Below are 21,318 nucleotides of genomic sequence, written 5' to 3' on the forward strand. Positions count from 1 at the left end.
TGCTCCAGGAGGTGTGTGTTGATTGGAAGCCAAGAATGCGCTCAGCTTGGATGGAGAGACACAGAACACAGCCTGAAACAGAGCTGGCTCATGGAACACTGGTTTCCCCACTTCCCGGGATCCAACACGTCACCTGTTCTCATCAGCACAATCGTGCACCTCAGTAATAATCTGGACTCAAAATATTTGTGGGAACAATAGTGGGGTGGGGAAAATCATGGTGTGCCCCATTATCCTCTCTTTTGGAGATCTGGAATGCACCCCAGTATCTTTTTTAAAAGATTTTGTAAAATGTGGACCATTTTTTTAAGTCTTTACTGAACCTGTTATAATAGTGGTTCTGTGTTTTATGTGTTTTGTTTTACTGGGGGGACAGGGAGCATGTGGGATCTTAGTTCCCCCACTAGCGACTGAGCCTGGACCCCCTGCACTGGGAGGTGACGTCTTAACCACTAGACCACCAGGGAAGTACCACACCCCCAGCATCTTCCTGGATCTCTGCCCTCTGAACTTAGTCTTGGCCCGCAGATAAGGAGATGAAGATGTTCTAGAGGGAGAGGATGATGCTTTCAGGGTTACTGCCCAGTAATCACGCTTAGTTTGTCAACAGGGCTGATAATAGCAAGCAGCAGTGACTGAAAGCAGTCCCCATTCCCACTTCTAGATGGCAAGAAGATCCCATGACGCAGCACTGGACTGGCATCAGAGAAGGAAGCCACAGCTCTGTCCTTAAAACAAGCAGATTTTCACATTGCCTTCCTTCATCATCATGTCTGAGAGTTAGAGAGTGAATATATAAAAATGAAGGACCTTGCCAGGAGGACGTACTATGTACAACCTAAGGTACTCTTTTGGAGCAAGATCAACATCATGTAAATGATTTGGAACCAGAGACCCTGCAGAGAGAGGGTTTTGAGCTATCTCCCTAGTCACCTGTGTTGAGAGCTGAGGCAGGGCTCACCTCCCGTCTCTAGAGCTCTCTTTGCCCTGTAGATAAACAGGGGCAACAAATGCTCATTTTATATTTTTAATTAATTTATTTTAATTGATTGTTAAATTAATACTTTATTATTAATAAATATTTATTATTTATTATATATATCACTAATATCACCCAGCTGTGCTGGGTCTTTGTTGCTGCATGTAGGTTTTCTCTAGTTTCAGCGAGTGGAAGCTACTCTTTGTTGCAGTAAACGGGCTTCTCATTGAGGTGGCTTCTCCTGTTGAGGAGCACAGGCTCTGAGCGGGCAGGCTTCCGTAGTTGTGGCACATAGGCTCAGTTGCCCTGCAGCATGTGGAATCTTCCCTGACCAGGGACTGAACCCACGTCCCCTGCATTGGCAGGCAGATTCTTAACCCTTCGACCACCAGGAAGTCCTGCTCAGTTATCTTAAAGCCCTGGAAGTGTGTATAATGAAACGATGTGTTCCATTAGTGCAAATATTAACAAAAAGTGGAATGAGTGGCCTGACACAGGCCATGGTTTTGTGCATTAGAGCAAAGTAAAAATACACTGTTCTGACACAAAACCCTATTTTAATACTTCCATCCAGTTTCTGACAGGGCTAAACTCCGAGGCAAGTACTAACACGTAGCACTAATGCATTTGCTAATCCATAAATAGATTCTTAGCACTGGAAGCCAGGGCTGCTGTGCATGGGGCTATTCCTCTAGTGAAATGAATTATGGATCCGGAGTAGCAAGGACTGGGATGGAATCAAACCATTAAATATTTTATATTCCCTCCACTTCCATTTGAGTCTAGGGATCTAAATAATGAGAAAGCTATCGAGGTAAGAGTTTAGTGCTTATCCAAACACCAGTAAGGTGACAAATTGGGGGTCTTACACTCTCCAGTTGCCTGTGCTGAACTTGGGGATAGAAATATGAGTGAATATAAGGCAGGCGTGTCATACTGCATAGGAATCCTCTGACTCCAGATCCACGCTGGATCAATCTTTGTATTCTTAATCCACCCAATAGAATAAACTCCATCTAGCTGATTCGTAATAAGAGTTTGTGAAATAAAGGAATGAATTTGTTTTTAACACTTGAGAAGACTTTTATTTTCCATATTCCTTTATGTGCTCACATGCTCAGTCTCTTAGTCATGTCTGACTCTTTGCAACCCCATGGACCGTAGCCCACTAGGCTCCTCCTTCCATGGAATTTTCCAGGCAAGAGTACTGGAGTGGTAGCCATCTCATTCTCCAGGGGATCTTCCTGACCCAGTGATGGAACCTGAGTCTCCTGCATCTCTTGTGTTGGCAGGGGGATTCTTTACCACTGTGCCACCTGTAGTTGGAGAAGGCAGTGGCACCCACTCCAGTACTCTTGCCTGGAAAATCCCATGGACGGAGGAGCCTGGTGGGCTGCAGTCCATGGGGTCGCTAGGAGTTGGACATGACTGACAGACTTCACTTTCACTTTCCACTTTCATGCACTGGAGAAGGAAATGGCAACCCACTCCAGTGTTCTTGCCTGGAGAATCCCAGGGACGGGGGAGCCTGGTGGGCTGCCGTCTCTGGGGTCGCACAGAGTCGGACACGACTGAAGCGACTTGGCGGCAGCAGCAGCAGCACCTGTAGTTGCCATAACAATCATGGGGTGGGCACCACTTCTTCCACTAATTCAAGCATTCCACCGGCACAGCTCACAACCCTGAGAAGGCCTTCCCTGACACTGTGCCTATTTCCCTGATGAATCCCTACAACACTGCGGGGTGTGCACAGCTGGCCCTGTTACCTGCTCTGCTGAAAAAGTTCAGGCACAGAAACAATGCCCACAGAAGGTGGATAATGACAGAGCATGGGAGCCCTGTCTGGGCCCCTGTTCTTTCTACTGGGTTGCGGTGTGACTCAGCAGCCCCACTGTGCCCAGGGGTGACAGACGCAACTGGGAAGGCAAGCCTTTTGAGTGGTACTGTAATGAAGAACTTCACACTTTTCTAATGTGATGCTAATAACCTTAGAGCAGTAGTCTAACCTTCTTGGCGCCAGGGACCAGTTTCATGAAAGACAATTTTTCCATGGACTGGGGGTGGGAGTAGGGTGGGGGAGTGGTTTCCAGATGATTCAAATGCATTACATTGTGCAGTTCATTTCTATCATTATTACATCTGCTCCACCTCGGATCACCAGACATTAGATCCTCAAGGTTGCCTATCTTAGAGGTCAGAGAGTAAATGAATAAAAAAATTGATTTGAAGGTTGTGTCTGGGCTACTAGTATTTGTCAATTTCTTTCAAAACTTTATTTCAAATACAGTTTGAGTTGAAACTAGACAGACTAAGCACTTTTGGAGACCAATTTTTTGAGGTCATCTCCTATAGGAATTAATTTTTAACAACCCTGATGATTATTAAATTTGGTTTGTAGGGGAAAGTTTTTAAGAGGATAAGGATTATAGCAGTAATTAGCAAAGAACAACAACAAAAACTATTTCAATGCTCTCTATATCCAAGAAGTTTGTTATTAACTGTAGAAATAAATTGTTGAGCTAATAATGCAAACTTGGTGAGGGAAAAACTGGAGAGGTACAGCAATTGAGAAGTATGGAGCTGAGCTGAGATTTCGTGACCTTTCTAGATATGCGCTTCCTAAAAAAAATGTTTAAAGCTGTATTATGAGTTTCTTTATATTGTAGGTAATTTCTGGGATTAAAAAGCCAAATTTCCAAATCCAACAAAAAGTGAATTCAACTTTTTTCTGCCTTCTGTGCCTTGTCTTTGCATTTTGATATGTACATTGCAAAAGTAATGGAAAATACCATTTCAATAGAAGGGTACAATATGAAGTATTCGAGATGTAGGACCTGGCTGCATAAACTCTTTTGATAAAACGGATGGGACACTAGGGACTTCCCTGGTGGTCCAGTGGTTAAGAATCTGCCTTTCAAAGCAGGGGATGTGGGTTCAATCCCTGATTGAGGAACCAAGATCCCACAGGCTGTGGAGCAACCAAGCCCATGTGTTGCAACTACATGCCCATGTGGCATGCAGCCTGCATGCCACAACTAGAGAGAGCCCATGCCCCAGAATGGAAGATCTACATGATGCAATGAAGATCCTGTGTGCCACAACTAAGACCCAATAATAACCAGATATAAATAAATAAGTATTAAAAAAATAAAAGGATGGGACTCTAAAAAACATCTAGTCTGCTCCTCAGATTCCCGTCAAAAAAGAACCATCTTGGAATGCGGAGGCACTGAAGATATTAAATCTATTTAGTTGTTAGTTTCAGATACTGCTGTAGGCCATTCAGGCTGCTAAAGCAAAATGCCACAGACCTGGGGCCTTGAAGCAGCAAATGTTTATTTCTCACGGCTCTGGAGGCTGGGAAGTCCTAGATCAAGGCACCAGCCTGGTCAAGTTCTGATGAAGGTCCTCCTCCTGGTTCATAGTGGGCACCTCCTTGCTTTGTCCTCATGTGGTGGAAGGGATGAGGGGTCTCTGTGGGGTTTCCTTTATGAGAACACTAATCCCATGCATGAAGATTCCACCCTCATGATTTAATCCAGAGACCCCACCTGCTAATGCATTGGCATTGAACTTTCAACATATGAAATTCATTGGGGGTGGGGGTGGGGGGTTGTCACAAACATTCAGACCATAGCAGACATCAAGAATTGCCAGGCTGAACTAAGAAACATACCACATTGTTATGAAAGGTGGAAAGAACACACAAAGTCTGTGAAGCGAATACGAAGCGACAACCAAGGTCTACGAGAAATGGAATTGCTGCAAAGACCATACATGACCCCTAGGAGGTGCTCAGTAAAGTGTTAAGTGCCTGTGTGAGGAGGTGGGTTTCCATCTAGAGCTGATGTCAAACAGAAGACACAAAGTTCCCCTGACTAGGTCTAAGCTTCCGAGGAAGGGTCTCCGTGGACAGAATGAGGCAAAGCAGTGAAATCTGCACACAGGAGCCAGAATGAATGGAACACGGGAGCAATCCTGTGCTTCCAGACCCCATGCTCCCTCCTGCCTTGAGAGGAAAGACCTCCAAAGCCCCGAGGATACAAGGATCACAAATCACTACTTGACACACAAAATTGACAGTTGGTTTAATGTAAGACCTCGGCAGCCTTAGCAAAGAAAGGATTTGATGGTAATCTGAAGATCTATGTAACTGGAGTTCCTCTCACTTGAGGACTCAAAAAGCACCTCCAAGTCATGATTAAGCAACAGCTGTCCCTGTGAGCAACCCAAGGGCCCCACGTTCCACATGGATATTCCTTCTCCAAGCAGTGGGATGACGTACTCGTTTTGCAAAATGGAGATGTTTTGCTAGAAGTGGGGCCTGGGGATGAGTAATTAGTAAGAATTATTGTAAAGCCCCTTCAAAAGATCAAGTGTCATATTTATCAATGAGTAGGTGTAAATAATAAACCAGGAAGTACTTAGAGCTCCAAGATACCACTTGAAAATAGGCCCTAGATAAATTTAAGAGGTTTTATTATTATAAAGAGTAATAATAACTTGCTTTCTATAGACAAGCAGGGCTGTGAAAAGACACCACGAAGTGAGTTTGAAGATCTATTTCCACATAGGTGGGTCTGTGAAAGACAAAGAGAAGAAAGTCAAAGATTTCCCATGAAGATGGTTACCATAAATAACCCTGCTGATAAAATAACTAACTTTGGCTTGTGAATTCATTGTTTAGTTGCTAAGTCATGTCCAACTCTTTTGTGATCCCATGGACTTTAGTCCACCAGGCTCCTCAGACCATGCGATTTCCTAGGCCAGAATACTGGAGTGGGTTACAATTTCCTTCTCCAGGGGATCTTCCTGACCCAGGGATCAAACCCGTGTCTCCTGCATTGACAGGTGGGTTCTTTAATAGTGAGCCACCAGGGCTTGTGAACTCATATGACATCATAAATAACACATTCACAATTGAGTGGTCATTTTTGGCCTCAAGTTTTGCCAAGGGCCACCCCTGGGCATATCAGAAATCTTGAGAAAACCACAGGTGAATACATGTAAGTTAGGCATTCATATTTGCATGGAAAATGGGCCACTTTTATTATTGTGGTTACAGTTGGATGGTATCATCGACTCAATGGACATGAGTTTGAGCAAACTCTGGGAGATAGTGAAGTACAGGGAAGCCTGGTGTGCTGTAATCCAGTGGGTCACAAATAGTCAGACGGGACTTAGCAACTAAACCACAACAACAAAGACAGACACATGCACACACCATCACCTTCTGCTCAGGCTGGCACATCCCGGAAATTCTGTAACTTGACTACTATCCCATTTGAATGCAGAGTTCCAAACAATAGCAAGGAGAGATAAGAAAGCCTTCTTTAGCAATCAATGCAAAGAAATAGAAAAAAACAATAGAATGGGAAAGTCTAGAGATCTCTGCAAGAAAATTAGAGATACCAAGGAAACATTTCATGAAAAGATGGGCACAATAAAGTACAGAAATGGTATGGACCTAAGAGAAGCAGAAGATAGTAAGAAGAGATGGCAAGAATACACAGAACTATACAAAAAAGATCTTCATGACCCAGATAATCATGATGGTGTGATCACCAACCTAGAGCCAGACATCCTGGAATGCGAAGTCAATGGGCCTTAGGAAGCATCACTATGAATAAAGCTTGTGGAGGTGATGGAATTCCAGTTGAGCTATTTCAAATCCTAAAAGATGATGCTGTAAAAGTGCTGCACTCAATATGTCAACAAATTTGGAAAACTCAGCAGTGGCCACAGGACTGGAAAAGGTCAGTTTTCATTCCAATCCCAAAGAAAGGCAATGCCAAAGAATGCTCAAACTACTGCACAATTGCACTCATCTCACACACTAGTAAAGTAATGCTCAGAATTCGCCAAGCCAGGCTTCAACAGTACATGAACCATGAACTTCCAGATGTTCAAGCTGGATTTAGAAAAGGCAGAGAAACCAGAGATCAAATTGCCAACATCTGTTGGATCATTAAAACAGCAAGAGAGTATCAGAAAAATATCTACTTCTGCTTTATTGACTATGCCAAAGCCTTTGACTATGTGGACTACAACAAACTGTGGAAAATTCTTAAAGAGATGGAATATCAGACCACCTGACCTGCCTTTTGAGAAATCTGTATGCAGGTCAGGAAGCAACAGTTAGAACTGGACATGGAACAACAGACTGGTTGCAAATAGGGAAAGGAGTGCGTCAAGGCTGTATATTGTCACCCTGCTTATTTAACTAATATGCAGAGTACATCATGAGAAATGCTGGGTTGGATGAAGCACAAGCTGGAATCAAGATTGCAGGGAGAAATATCAATAACTTCAGATATGCAGGTGACATCACCCTTATGGAAGAATGTGAAGAAGGACTAAAGAGCCTCTTGATGAAACTGAAAGAGGAGAGTGAAAAAGTTGGCTTAAAACTCAATATTCAGAAAACTAAGATCATGGCATCTGGTCCCATCACTTCATGGCAAAAAGATGGGGAAACAGTGGAAACAGTGTCAGACTTTATTTTTTGGGGCTCGGAAATCACTGCAGATGGTGACTGCAGCCATGAAATTAAAAGACGCTTGCTCCTTGGAAGAAAAGCTACGATCAACCTAGGCAGCATATTAAAAAGCAGAGACATTACTTTGCCAACAAAGGTCTGTCTAGTAAAAGCTATCGTTTTTCCAGTAGTCATGTATGGATGTGTGAGTTGGACTATAAAGAAAGCTGAGGGTGGAAGAACAGATGCTTTTGAACTGTGGTGTTGGAGAAGACTCTTGAGAGTCCCTTGGACTGCAAGGAGATCCAACCAGTCCATCATAAATGAAATCAGCCTGAATATTCAGTGTAAGGACTGATGCTGAAGCTGAAACTCCACTACTTTGGCCACCTGATGCAGAGAACTGAGTCATTGGAAAAGACCCTGATTCTAGGAAAGATTGAAGGCAGAAGGAGAAGGGGACGACAGAGGATGAGATGGCTGGATGGCATCACCGACTCAATGCGCATGAGTTTGAGTAAACTCAGGTAGCTGGTGATGGACAGGGAGGCCTCGTGTGCTGCGGGTCATTGGGTCACAAAGAGTCAGACATGACTGAGCAACTGAACTGATCGAACTGAACTGACTACTATCTAGACTTTTCGATGGCCATGCAGAGTTTGGTGCACGTGGGCATCTTTCTTAGTGGTTTTGATTCTAGGTATTATAAGACTTGAACAGCACAAACATTTGAAGATCAGGGTACAGCAGGTAGATTTCCTGACGGGCAAGTGAGACCAAGGTGGGGAGTCACGTGATTACACGACAGAGATGAAACAAAAACCCAGATGGTCTGGAAAAGATGGTTTTGCAACGACCACGACAGCTCTTTTAGAATATGCAGGTGCTTTAAATGTTACCTATCTTTATAAATATCACTCTCTGAAATGAGATTATCTACTTATTTTCTTGTTTATGAGCTCTCCCCTCCATCTGAACTGAAGCTGCATTAAAGCAGGAACTCACTCCATGTTTATCATCATGTGTGGCCAGAGTGTGGCATCTGCTGGACACTTAATAAATATTTGTTCAAGAGCTAAATTTCTTTGTGAAACCCACTTCTTATTAAGTGACCCAAACTCAGTGGCTTACAGCGACATGACATGACGTGAAATAAGCACCACATTCAACTGTGAGCAGTCACTCTGTTAGACCCAGAAAGGGACAGACAGATGCAGAAGGCCCTGCTCTGACTTTAAGCACTTGATCAATTCATTGAGATGGAATGATCGGCTTGATGGTTTACTATTTTTTTAAACTTTGTTGCTGTTGTTGTTAAATCACTAAGTTGTGTCTGATTCTTTGTGACCCCATTGATGGTTGCCCTCCACACTCCTTTGTCCATGGGATTCTCCAGGCAAGAATACTGGAGTGGATAGCCATTTCCTTCTCCAGGGGACCTTGCCAACCCAGGAACTGAACCCATGTCTCCTGTTTGGCAGGTGGATTCTTTACCGCTGAGCCACCAGGGAAACCTTTTCTAACTTTAAGGCACCATTTATATGGGTGAATAGAAAATAAAGTGATAAATTATACATTTCTCTCATTACTTTCCATCAGTGCTGAAGTTTGGGAGTTCACAAATTGCAAGCAGGTAGGACCAGGCTCAAAATTCTTCAATCCAGGCTTCAACAGTACATGAACCATAAACTTCCAGATGTTCAAGCTGGATTTAGAAAAGGCAGAGGAACCAGAGATCAAATTGCCAACATCCGCTGGATCATCGAAAAAGCAAGAGAGTTCCAGAAAAACATCTACTTCTGCTTTATTGACTATGCCAAAGCCATTGACTGTGTGGATCACAATGAGCTGTGGAAAATTCTTAAAGAGGGGAATACCAGACCACCTACCTGACCTGCCTCTTGAGAAATCGGTATGCAGCTCAAGAAGCAACTGTTAAAGTGGACATGCAACAACAGACTGGTTCCAAATAGGGAAAGGAGTACATCAAGGCTGTATATTGTCACCCTGCTTATTTAACTTACATGAAGGGTACATCATGCGAAATGCCAGACTGAATGAAGCACAAGCTGGAATCAAGATTGCTGGAGGAAATATCAATAACTTCAGATATGCAGATGACACCACCCTTTATGGCAGAAAGCGAAGAAGGACTAAAGAACCTCTTGATGAAAGTGAAAGAGGAGAGTGAAAAAGTTGGCTTAAAACTCTGGTCCCATCACTTCATGGCAAATAGATGGGGAAACAATGGAAACAGTGGGAGACTTGATTTTTTTGGGCTCCAAAATCACTGCAGATGGTGACTGCAGCCATGAAGTTAAAATAGCTTGCTCCTTGGAAGAAAAGCTATGAGCAACCTAGACAGCATGTTAAAAAGCAGAGACATTACTTTGCCAACAAAGGTCCATCTACTGAAAAAAGCTATCGTTTTTCCAGTAGTCAGGTATGGATGTGAGAGTTGGATATAAAGAAAGTTGAGCGCCAAAGAATTGATGCTTTTGAACTGTAGTGTTGGAGAAGACTCTTGAGAGTCCCTTGGACTGAAAGGAGATCTAACCAGTCAATCCTAAAGAAAATCAGTCCTGAATTTTCATTGCCAACGACTGATGCTGAAGGCTGAAACTCAAATACTTTGGCCACCTGATGAGAAGAACCGACTCATATGAAAAAACCCTGATGCTGGGAAAGATTGAAGGCAGGAGGAGAAGGGGATGACAGGGGATGACAGAGGATGAGATGGTTGGATGGCATCACTGACTCAATGGAGATGAGTTTGAGTAAACTCTGGGAGTTGGTGATGGACAGGGAAGCCTGGCGTGTTGCAGTCCATGGGGTTGGAAAGAGTCGGACATGACTGAGCAACTGAACTGAACTTAGGACCAGGCATTGAGGATAAAATGAGTTGACAACACTTTTAGAATTAAGAGCAGTGGGAGTTGGAGGGTGATTTGTGGGGTATCTTGGAAAAAGCAAATGTCTTTAAGGGCAGGGAACAGACATCAGAATTAGTCTAATTTTTGCTTCATCCATTTTCAGTCAACCTGTTTCCCATATTTAACTCTCTCCATATATTGGTAGGTCACCCCTTTCACCCTCTGTCCTCCTTCCCTGTTAGTTCACAAGATCCCCCGGGATTTACAGCAAGTTATCCCCTTATTGGGAAGCTCCCCTGGAGGAGGGCATAGCAACACACTCCGGCATTGTTGCCTGGAGAATCCCATGGACAGAGGACACTGGTGGGTTACAGTCCACACGGTCACAAAGAATCGGACATGACTAAAGTGACTTAGCACAGCATGCACATCCCCTTATTAAGTGGCTCAGTGGTAAAGAATCTGCCTGCCAAGCAGGAGACACAGGTTTGATCTGTGGGTTGGGACGATCCCCTGGCAAAAGAAATGGCAACCCATTCTAGTATTCTTGCTTGGGAAATCCCATGGACAGAGGAGCCTGGTGGGCTATAGTCCATGGGATCGCAAAAGAGTCAGACAGAACCTAGCGACTAAAATAACAACATCCCCTTATAAAATTTCATCCTCCACCTGCTATTAAAAACAAAATAGTAAATGCTATTAAAGACCATAGACACATTCTCAAGGCAATTCCCAATGAGATGTCTCCTCACTTTCAAAAGTGTATTAGCTTGATTTTTTTCTTTATTGCAGGGATTGACACAAAACTTGACATTGACCTCTTTATTCCTGTTACAATTAAGTATTATTATGGTGGGTACTGGAAAAGCACAAAGAACATGACTAGGTCATGATCATCAAAGGAAAGTTCCTAGAGGCCAAAGGAGGATGAGGCAGAGGGTGGCCCCAAGTCGAGGGAGGAGGGACACTGCTTCCTGGACTGAAACCTGGCTGTTTGAAGCCATGAAAGATTTTAAATGGCTCTGGCTCTGGAAAAGTGACTCTGGTTTCAGCGAGACCCCAAAACAGAGAAGAGCATGGAGTCAGGGAGATCGCAGGGGAGCTGCTGTATAGCCATGAGGCCACGTGGCTGGCAAGATGGGTCTTCTACTCATGGACCACTGCCTATTGGCTGGGCTTGAGGGCCTGCACGTAAGATCAAATCACTCAATTAACAGAGCAATTCAGTAAATTGCTATTATCATCCACATCACACAGATGAGGACATGGGGGCCTAGGAGGTCAAGAGAGGCCCAAGCTGACAAGTACAGTGAAACTGGCAAAGATGGGAGGTGGGACTCAGCTCTTTTCACTGTTTTACATGGTCCTGTTTTACAGGTGGTGAGGACTGAGGGAGAAGAGGGGGTCAAGTCACTATAAGGACAACTGAACGGATGGAATGAAGAAAACGGCTGAGTCAAAGAAAATCCTGATGTTTTTTAACCTGGAAAATTTAGCAAATGATGACACTGCTAAGTAAATGAAAACCCCAAAGAGCAGAACAGGGTGGATGAGGAAGGTCAGTTTCCCTGGGGATGAGCTGAGCTGGAGACCCCTGCAGCTGGATCTTCCAAGCAGAGGGAACAGTTAGAAGCACTGCAGGAGTATCAAGGGCAAGGAATGAGAACAGGACCAAGACTAGAATCCCAGGCAGACCAGAATTGGAGGAGGGAGGCAAAGAAAGATGCTCCTCTGAAAGACAGGGTTGAAGCCATCACTAAGGAGCTTAAATCTGGCAGGAGAGAGAAAACATATGTATATGAGGTTTTGAGTTACCTTTCCTGCTGTATATGAGATCATGAGTTATATGTTTAGATACTAAGCAAAAAAAGCAGGGCAGTGCAAATCCGACGTAGGAAGATTCAGAAAGTTTCAGGAATCAGTTGAGAACTGGGGCAGTAGCTCTAGCAGGCAGCCTGCTTTCAAATGGAGGAAGTAGGCTGCTCTCACGCCTGCATACTCACTGGAGATGGAGGCAGGGGTAAGGTCGGGGTGGGGAAGTGATTCAATTGAAGAGGCTTTGGATCAAATCCTTGCTTGCTCCGGCCTGACTCTAGCCCAACTTTCAGGTACTTGTCCTGAATTTGAGATGGCAGTGACAAGTGCCCTGCTTTTGCTCACCATCTCCTTGAAGGCATAACTAAAATACCAAGAAGGGAGGGGAGGGGGCGGGGGGGCTGCAGTTAGCTTGCAGAACAGCAAAGCAGTCATGCAGAACAAACTCATATGCTCCCATAGGCTGGCTGGGTCCACCAGTTCAAAAAGGCAACAGCAAAAGCAGTTTTTGAACATGGCTGTGCATTTGGCCAGACTGGGATTCCAGAAGTTATAAGGAACTATAAGCTCTAGACTTGGGGGGCATATTCCAGGGTCAAGGGTTTTAAACTTTTGAGTGGAGTATCACACACTTAGAAAAAATGACCCATAAATGCTCCCTGAAAATTCGCAGAGTGAACAAACCCGAAGCAACTAGACCTATTCAACTAAACCTTGCATCCGCGTTTAAATCCATAGCCAAAGTGTGATTGGGTGAATATAAATATACAGGAATTAGAATGCTTATGAGTAAAAGCTGCCAGGGAGACAGTGAGTCAACTGAACCAGACTTTCTCTAGAACCCATCTACTTATCACCATCACAGTCAGTTCAGTCCAGTCGACTCTTTGTAACCCCATGAACTGCAGTATGCCAGGCGTCCCTGTCAATACCAGCTCCCAGAGTTTTTACTCAAACTCATGTCCATCGAGTCAGTGATGCCATCCAACCATCTCATCCTCTATTATCCCCTTCTCCCGCCTTCAATCTTTCCCAGCATCAGGGTCTTTTCAAATGAGTCGGTTCTTCACATCAGGTGGCCAAAGTATTAGAATTTCAGCTTCAGGATCAGTCCTTCCAATGAATATTCAGGACTGATTTCCTTTAGGATGGACTGGTTGGATCTCCTTGCAGTTCAAGGGACTCTCAAGAGTCTTCTCCAACACCACAGTTCAAAAGCATCCGTTATTCCACACTCAGCTTTCTTTATAGTCCAACTCTCACATCCATACATAACTACTGGAAAAACCATAGCTTTGACTAGATGGACCTTTGTCGGCAAAGTAATGTCTCTGCTTCTTAATATGCTGCCTAGGTTGGTCATAACTTTCCTTTCAAGGAGCAAGCGTCTTTTAATTTCATGGCTGCAGTCACCATCTGCAGTGATTTTGGAGCCCCCCCAAAATAAAATCTGCCACTGTTTCCCCATATATTTGCCATGAAGTGATGGGACCAGATGATATGATCTTAGTTTTCTGAATATTGAGTTTTAAGCCAACTTTTTCACTCTCCTCTTTCACTTTCATCAAGAGGCTCTTTAGTCCTCCTTCACTTTCTGCCATAAGGGTGGGGTTATCTGCATATCTGAGGTTATTGATATTTTTCCCAGCAATCTTGATTCCAGCTTGTGCTTCATCCAGCCCAGCGTTTCTCATGATGTACTCTGCATATACGTTAAATAAGCAGGGTGACAATGTACAGCCTTGACGCACTCCTTTCCCTATTTGCAACCAGTCTGTTGTTCCATGTCCAGTTCATGTTGCTTCTTGACCTGTACACAGATTTCTCAAGAGGCAGGTCAGGTGGTCTGGTATTCCCATCTCTTTCAGAATTTTCCACAGTTGGTTGTGGTCCACACAATCAAAGGCTTTGGCATAGTCAATAAAGCAGAAGTAGATGTTTTACTGGAACTCTCTTGCTTTTTCAATGATCCAGCGGATGTTGGCAACTTGATCTCTGGTTTCTCTGTCTTTTCTAAATCTAGCTTGAACATCTGGAAGTTTATGGTTCATGTACTGTTGAAGCCTGGCTTTGAGAATTTTGAGCATTACTTTGCTAGCGTGTGAGATGAGTGCAATTGTGCAGCAGTTTGAATATTCTTTGGCATTGCCTTTCTTTGAGATTGGAATGAAAACTGACCTTTTCCAGTCCTGAGGCCACTGCTGAGTTTTCCAAATTTGTTGACATATTGAGTGCAGCACTTTCACAGCATCATCTTTTAGGATTTGAAATAGTTCAACTGGAATTCCATCACCTCCACTAGCTTTGTTCATAGTGATGCTTTCTAAGGCCCACTTGACTTCACATTCCAGGATGTCTGGCTCTAGGTGAGTGATCCACACCATTGTGGTTATCTGGGTCATGAAAATCTTTTTTGTATAGTTCTTCTGTGTATTCTTGCCACTTCTTCTTAATATCTTCTGCTTCTGTTAGGTCCATACCATTTCTGTACTTTATTGTGCCCATCTTTTCATGAAATGTTCCCTTGGTGTCTCTGATTTTCTTGAGGAGATCTCTAGTCATTCCCATTCTATTGTTTTCCTCTATTTCTTTGCACTGACCACTGAGGAAGGCTTTCTTATCTCTCCTTGCTATTCTTTGGAACTCTGCATTCAAATGGGTATATCTTTCCTTTTCTCTTTTGCTTTTCACTTCTCTTCTTTTCACAGCTATTTGTAAGGCCTCCTCAGATAAGCCATTTTGCTTTTTTACATTTATTTTTCTCCGGGATGATCTTGATTCCTGTCTTCTGTACAATGTCACAAACCTCCATCCATAGTTCTTCTGGCACTCTGTCTATCAGATCTAATCCCTTGAATCTATTTGTCATTTCTACTGTATGATTGTAAGGGATTTGATTTAGGTAATACCTGAATGGTCTAAAGGTTCTCCCTACTTTCTTCAATTTAAGTCTGAATTTGGCAATAAGGAGTTCATGATCTGAGCCACAGTCAGCTCCCAGTTTTTTGTTTTTGCTGACTATATAGAGCATCTCCATCTTTGGCTGCAAATTATATAATCAATCTGATTTTGGTATTGACAATCTGGTGATATCCATGTGTAGAGTCTTCTCTTGTGTTGTTGGAAGAGGGTGTTTGCTATGACCAGTGCGTTCTCCTGGCAAAACTCTGTTAGCCTTTGCCCTGCTTCATTCTGTACTCCAAGGGCCAAATTTGCCTGTTACTCCAGGAATCTCTTGGCTTCCTACTTTTGCATTCCAGTCCCCTATAATGAAAAGGACATCTTTTGGGGGTATTAGTTCTAGAAGGTCTTATAGGTCTTCACAGAACTGTTCAACTTCAGCTTCTTCAGCATTATTGGTCAGGGCATAGACTTAGATTACTGTGATACTGAATGGTTTATCACCATCTATGATCTCCTAATTCAGGCTCTCCCAGTGCTTAGGAATCCTCCATCTCTACTCTCTGATTCATGCCATACATTTCAGCAGAGTTAAGTCTCTCATGGGCTTCCCAGGTGGCTCTAGTGGTAAAGAACCCACCTGCAACGCAGGAGACATAAGAGATGTAGGTTTGATCCCTGGGTTGGGAAGATCCCCTGGAGGAGGGCATAGCAACCCACTCTAGTATTCCTGCCTGGAGAATCCCATGGACAGAGGAGCCTGGTGGGCTATGGTCCATAGAGTCACAGGGTCAGACGCAACTAAGGCAGCTTAGCACAAATGCCTGCAAGTCTCTAATATGGTCACTAATTGCCCCAACTTAGAGCTCACCAGAGCTTTCCCCTTGTCCCTACGATGAAGTCTAAGCCACAAAATATGGTTCACAAAACCCACCCACACCTGCAACCTCATCTCGCAGGTCTTCTCAGCAGACACTACGCTCTCTGCGCCATGCACTTCTTTGAAGTCCTCGTGTACATATGGTTTCTCTTGCCTCTGTGCTATTGTCCATTTGTCCTCTGCGCTATTGTTTCTGACACGTGCAAGACTCTCCCAGTTATCTCCATCCCCTCACCAGATTTATTTCTGCATATCCTCCAGGACCTGACTTTACCAACTGCTGAGCACAAAAATAGGGACTGAAAAAATAGGGACTCAAAAAATACTTGCTGGCTGGCTGGCTGAATCCATGAATAAGGTGAGGACATCATCTCAGTAGCAAAGGAAATGCACAGATGTCATAATATGGTCCCAGTTTTGTTTTGTTTTGTTTTGTTTTGTTTTTTTAAAGCACAACATGGTGATGAAATAAACCAAGCAGATTTTTTGTTTTTGAGGGACTAACATGCTAGTTGGGGCTTCCCTGGTGCCTCAGTGGTAATGAATCTGCTTTCGATGCAGGAGACTGCCTGCAATGCAGGAGACACAGGTGACATGAGTTCAATCCCTGGTTGGGAAGATCCCTTGGAGAAGGAATGGCAACCCACTCCAGTATTCTTGCCTGGGAAATCCCATGGACAGAAGAGGCTGGCAGCCTACAGTCAATGGGGCCACAAAGAGTCGGACATGACTTAGGAGCTAAACAACATGCTAGTTATCTAAAAGTGAATTCAAGAGAGGTGCCAGTCATGGCCCCTGTCCGCAGTGAACGTATAATCATGTTAGAAAGACAGAACTACATGAAACAAAGAGCAATATCGTGTCTACTGCGGGCATGTTTCATTAGCCCTAAGAGTTCCAAGAAAGAGAGGTTAGAGTGGCTGGAGTGATAAGAGAGCCTTTCCTGGAGGAATAAAGTTGAGGGCATCTTGAGGAATCCACTTGCATTTGGGCAGGACATGGAGTCAAAGGGTGAGGACGCCCCTAGTGGAGGCAACCAGCGTGTGGAGAGTTCATGCAGGAGACGGTGAAGAGAAAGTCTGAATAGAAGAGTGAGAGAGGGAGAGGGTGGGAAGATTTGGGAGAATGGCATTGAAACATGTAAAATATCATGTATGAAACGTGAGTTGCCAGTCCAGGTTCGATGCACGATACTGGATGCTTGGGGCTGGTGCACTGGGACGACCCAGAGGGATGGAATGGGGAGGAAGGAGGGAGGAGGGTTCAGGATGGGGAACACATGTATACCTGTGGTGGATTCATTTTGATATTTGGCAAAACTAATACAATTATGTAAAGTTTAAAAATAAAATAAAATTAAATTAAAAAAAAAAAAAAGAAGAGCACAGATGCTGACAAATGTGGGGAAAGAAAAGAAATGAGGAAGAGGGAGGCCAGATTATGAATGTCACCAAGGGAGCAAGGGGTCTGGATTCCACAGGTCAGAAGAAATGAAGATTCAACGTACTTTCTGGATCAGGAAATGAGCATCCTTTTTGAACATGCCAATGGGAAACTGAAAAACTACTCTGGCAGCTGGTAGCTGATAGGTATGCCATGATGTGGCCAACAGAATATAAAAATAATCAGACTCTGAAATTTCAGTGGAACAAGACAAAGACAAAAACGCTGCAACTACAAAAATAACTTTCTTTTAATAAACTGTTTCTGGTTGGAGTGAGCCAGAGGGACAGTCCTGGGAGCTATGTGGGCCAGAAGAGAAACAGCATTTTGCAGCTTGCACACAGGCATGCTGATACGCTGACTGGCCTCCTTGTGACAAGCAGCAGCTCTGCCTTCCCAGTCTTCCGGAAGGTCCCTGACTCCTGGGCCAGCTGTGTGTGTTGACCTCTGACCCCAAGGTTCCCAAGGCAGAGGCGACAAGAACTGACCTGTGATTTAGCACCTCCTTGAATACAAACATGCATTGTTTGAGGTTCTGGCTTGCCCTGGGTTGCTCCAACTTTACATCTATTTTCCTTTCTTGACTGTTTGGCATGTGGACATCAAGTTCCATATCTGATGCAAAAAAGCCTTACAGAGACTGCTTAACCTACTGCCACAATTACTAAAGTCAAATCCTTGTAACAACTATGTACCTATGCATCTAAGCACCATCCATGTATCATCTATTTATGTAGTCATCAATCAATCTACCGGCTTTCTCTTTTCTTTCCTTTTCTTGCTTTCCTTCCTTCCCTCCATCCAGCCATTTATTATCCACTTTATATCTATCAACTATCTTCTATTATCTAAACTCTATCTATAGTCTAATATCTATCTCCTATCTATATATCCTTCCATCCTTCCATCGCTTATCTATGTATCTTTCCATCCATCTATCCATGTATCTATCTTTCCATCCATCCACCCATTCATCCATCCATCATCTACCTGTCTGTCTGTCTATCTGTCTTTTGTCTATCGAACCAACCATCACCTATCTGTCTATCCTACTGGTCTGCTTCTCTGATTGAATCCTGACTGATGCACCTGGCCCTCCCTGAGATATTTCCCTATTCCTCCTCTATATCTTCAATACACTTCTCTTGTACCATTTAACATACTTTAACGCCACAGTTGTTCCTGTGGATTAACTACCTTGCAAATTCTTCATGCCTTCCCTCTATCATGTGACCTCGTCATACGCTAGAATGGGTAAAATACATTTCTCCACTCCATTGACATTGGACTTGACAATGTGACCTGTCTCAGCTGTTGAAATGTTAGCAGGCATTATATTAAATGTGCTTGTGTGGTATAATTGGGTGTTGACGCTCTGGGACTGCCATGAGAGAGAAGCATGCCCCAGGGAACTGTTGCCCCTTCCGCCTGAGTCTCAGGACAAATATACATGGAGAAGATCCAAGCCCAAAAACATTGTGGAGCCAAGCACAGCTGAATCACAGCCTGAAAAAGAGCCACCCAGCCAACCTCTGCCAAACTACTGTTGACCTGCAGACTCACTGTGCATGAATAAATGTGTATTGTTGCAAACCATGTACTGCAGAAGCATTTGTATGCAACCTTATTGCAGCAACTGACTAGTACATTACTTTTCATTGGTTCCTTGAGACGAGGGACCGTGAGGATAATTGCTATTTCTCCAGTGCCTACTAAGATGCCTTATAGATAGGAGGTGCTCAATGAATGTTCTTCGTATCCTAGAATAAACAAACAAATGACTAAATAATCAAAGAACCAGAATGAAGAGAGGCATGGCACAGGGGTGTCCCATGGAAGGAGAAACTAAGGGAGGTGGACAGAATGGAAAGGAGGGAGTGAGTGTGGGGAGTGCGTAGGTGTCAGCCTACTGCGGTCTATGCACAATCACGCGATACAAACTTAGCTGCCTTTTATTTTCAGATGATCAAATGTTCAACTGGCCACAGAAGTTCCATGTGACTCGGTATCTTTGAAGAGCATTTTCTCCTACTCTGAACTCTCATGAGTCTCCGCGGGCGGCTGACAATAAAAGCCACAGCGCCTGTCTGTAGCCACACATAGTAAGGGAATTGACAAAAGATGAAGAGCCGGAACCACCTCCAAAAAAAAGAAAAAACCAAGAAAACAAAATTACTAGGAAGTAAAACTTTCCTACTCTTCCTCCAGGTAACCTTGTCCCTGTGTAATTATCTAGTCTGATGCAGTCAGTTTATAGACCCCATGGATCATTACTGTTTTCTATTATTGTTGAGAGGCTGGTGTGATACCCTATGTGAGGCTCGCAGCCTGGTCACCGGAGGTCTATGCAACCTGGGCCAACACACCGGGGAGATGAAAACAGGTCTCCACAGCGGCAGTCCTCCCAGTGGAGGCTGCTGTCACCTCCGTGACATCGGAATTGCTCCTCATGAGTCACAGCTTGAAGGATGCCAAAGTCCTTAGTCTGCCATTCAACTTTTCAAATCTTTTTCCTTCTTTCAACAAACCACATCCACAGATGTGCACACAAATACACACACGGGCATGCACACACGTGTGCACATCCAACACTGACACGTGCACACACTCCACTGTTTTGGAGAACAAAGAACTAGTCTGCGTTTTGTTTGGTGTCAATCAGAACGTGAGATTAAAGCTGCTATTTTATGCATTCGAAAGCCACACCCACCAAACTCTTGCTTGTCTGCCTAAGCTCTGAACTTCAAAAGGAATATTTCACAGGAAAACACACACACACCAAAACAACACACACCCACAAGAAAACAACACATACAAACCTCAGAAAGATGCCATAAGCACCAAAAGCATTCCTATAAAGGAAGGCTCAGTGTTGGAAGACCTGCGAGCCCACTAAGGTTATACAAACCATTGGGAACACTCGCTGCCCCAAATAATACCCAAACCATGTTGATCATATAGACACTACAAGCCTGTCAGTCTCATTATTTGTGAGTGACTTATTGAATCCTATTTCCAGGCTGTTTCAGGCTGAAACCAAACATTTTTGGTAACAATTATTTATCTATTTCTGGGAAATAATCGCCTTTTTTTAGCCTATATTTAGCATAATACTCCAAATGATACTTATCAATATAACATACTGAATTCCCACTGAGCACGTAACATTATACTATTAAAAACTCTACTATTAAAATGTTCTTAATTTAGATGCCATTAACTCAGATTTAGGAAAAGTTTGAGCATCGAATGTGATTCTTTTAAAAAATAATATTTACTGTTTTTAATGATTATGAAAGCAATTCATGTTCACAATATTGCCTGGAAATAGAAAAAAGTATAAAAAAGAAAAATTATCACCTAAATCTGACTAGAGAAAAATAATGGTTTAACTTTTGGTACATTTCCTTTTATTTTCAATACATGTACTTCATCTTTTTATATACAAACGGAGGTGTACTGGGGCTTCCCAGGTGGCCCTAGTGGTAAAGAATCTGCCTGCCAATGCAGGAGATGCAAGAATCATGTGTTTGATCCTACCCAGGTTCTATCCCTGGGTAGGGAAGATCCCCCAGAGGAGGGCATGGCAACCCACTCCAGTATTCTTGCCTGGAGAATCCCATGGACAGAGGAGCCTGGCGGGCTACAGTCCGTGGGGCCACAAAGAATTGGACATGACTGAAGTGACTTAGCATGCACATGTGGGGATGTACTGATCATATAATTTTTAGTCGTTTTTTTAAAACATGAGCTATTTTTCTCCCATAAGTAGCTCTTTTTTTTTAGCCACCCTGTGGAGGTTATGGGATCCTAGTTCCTCAACCCAGGGATCGAACCCTGCCTGGCCCCTGGCATTGAATGTGCCAAGTCCCAGTCACTACCTCCAGGGAATTTCCCAATAATTTTGAAAAAAATGTTTACTCAGGATTGCATGTTATTTCATTTTACT

The 21,318-nt window shown here is 43.5% G+C and overlaps 1 protein-coding gene across 1 annotated transcript in view; it reads right to left on the reverse strand.

Annotated features, from left to right (window-relative positions):
* The window catches only part of CELF2 (CUGBP Elav-like family member 2), a 565,824-nt gene that overhangs the window by 332,656 nt on the left and 211,850 nt on the right, over window positions 1-21,318 (reverse strand). The gene's annotated exons all lie outside the window — the stretch shown is intronic.

Source organism: Bubalus bubalis, chromosome 14 (genome assembly GCF_019923935.1).
Source record: "Bubalus bubalis isolate 160015118507 breed Murrah chromosome 14, NDDB_SH_1, whole genome shotgun sequence".
NCBI lineage: Eukaryota > Metazoa > Chordata > Mammalia > Artiodactyla > Bovidae > Bubalus > Bubalus bubalis.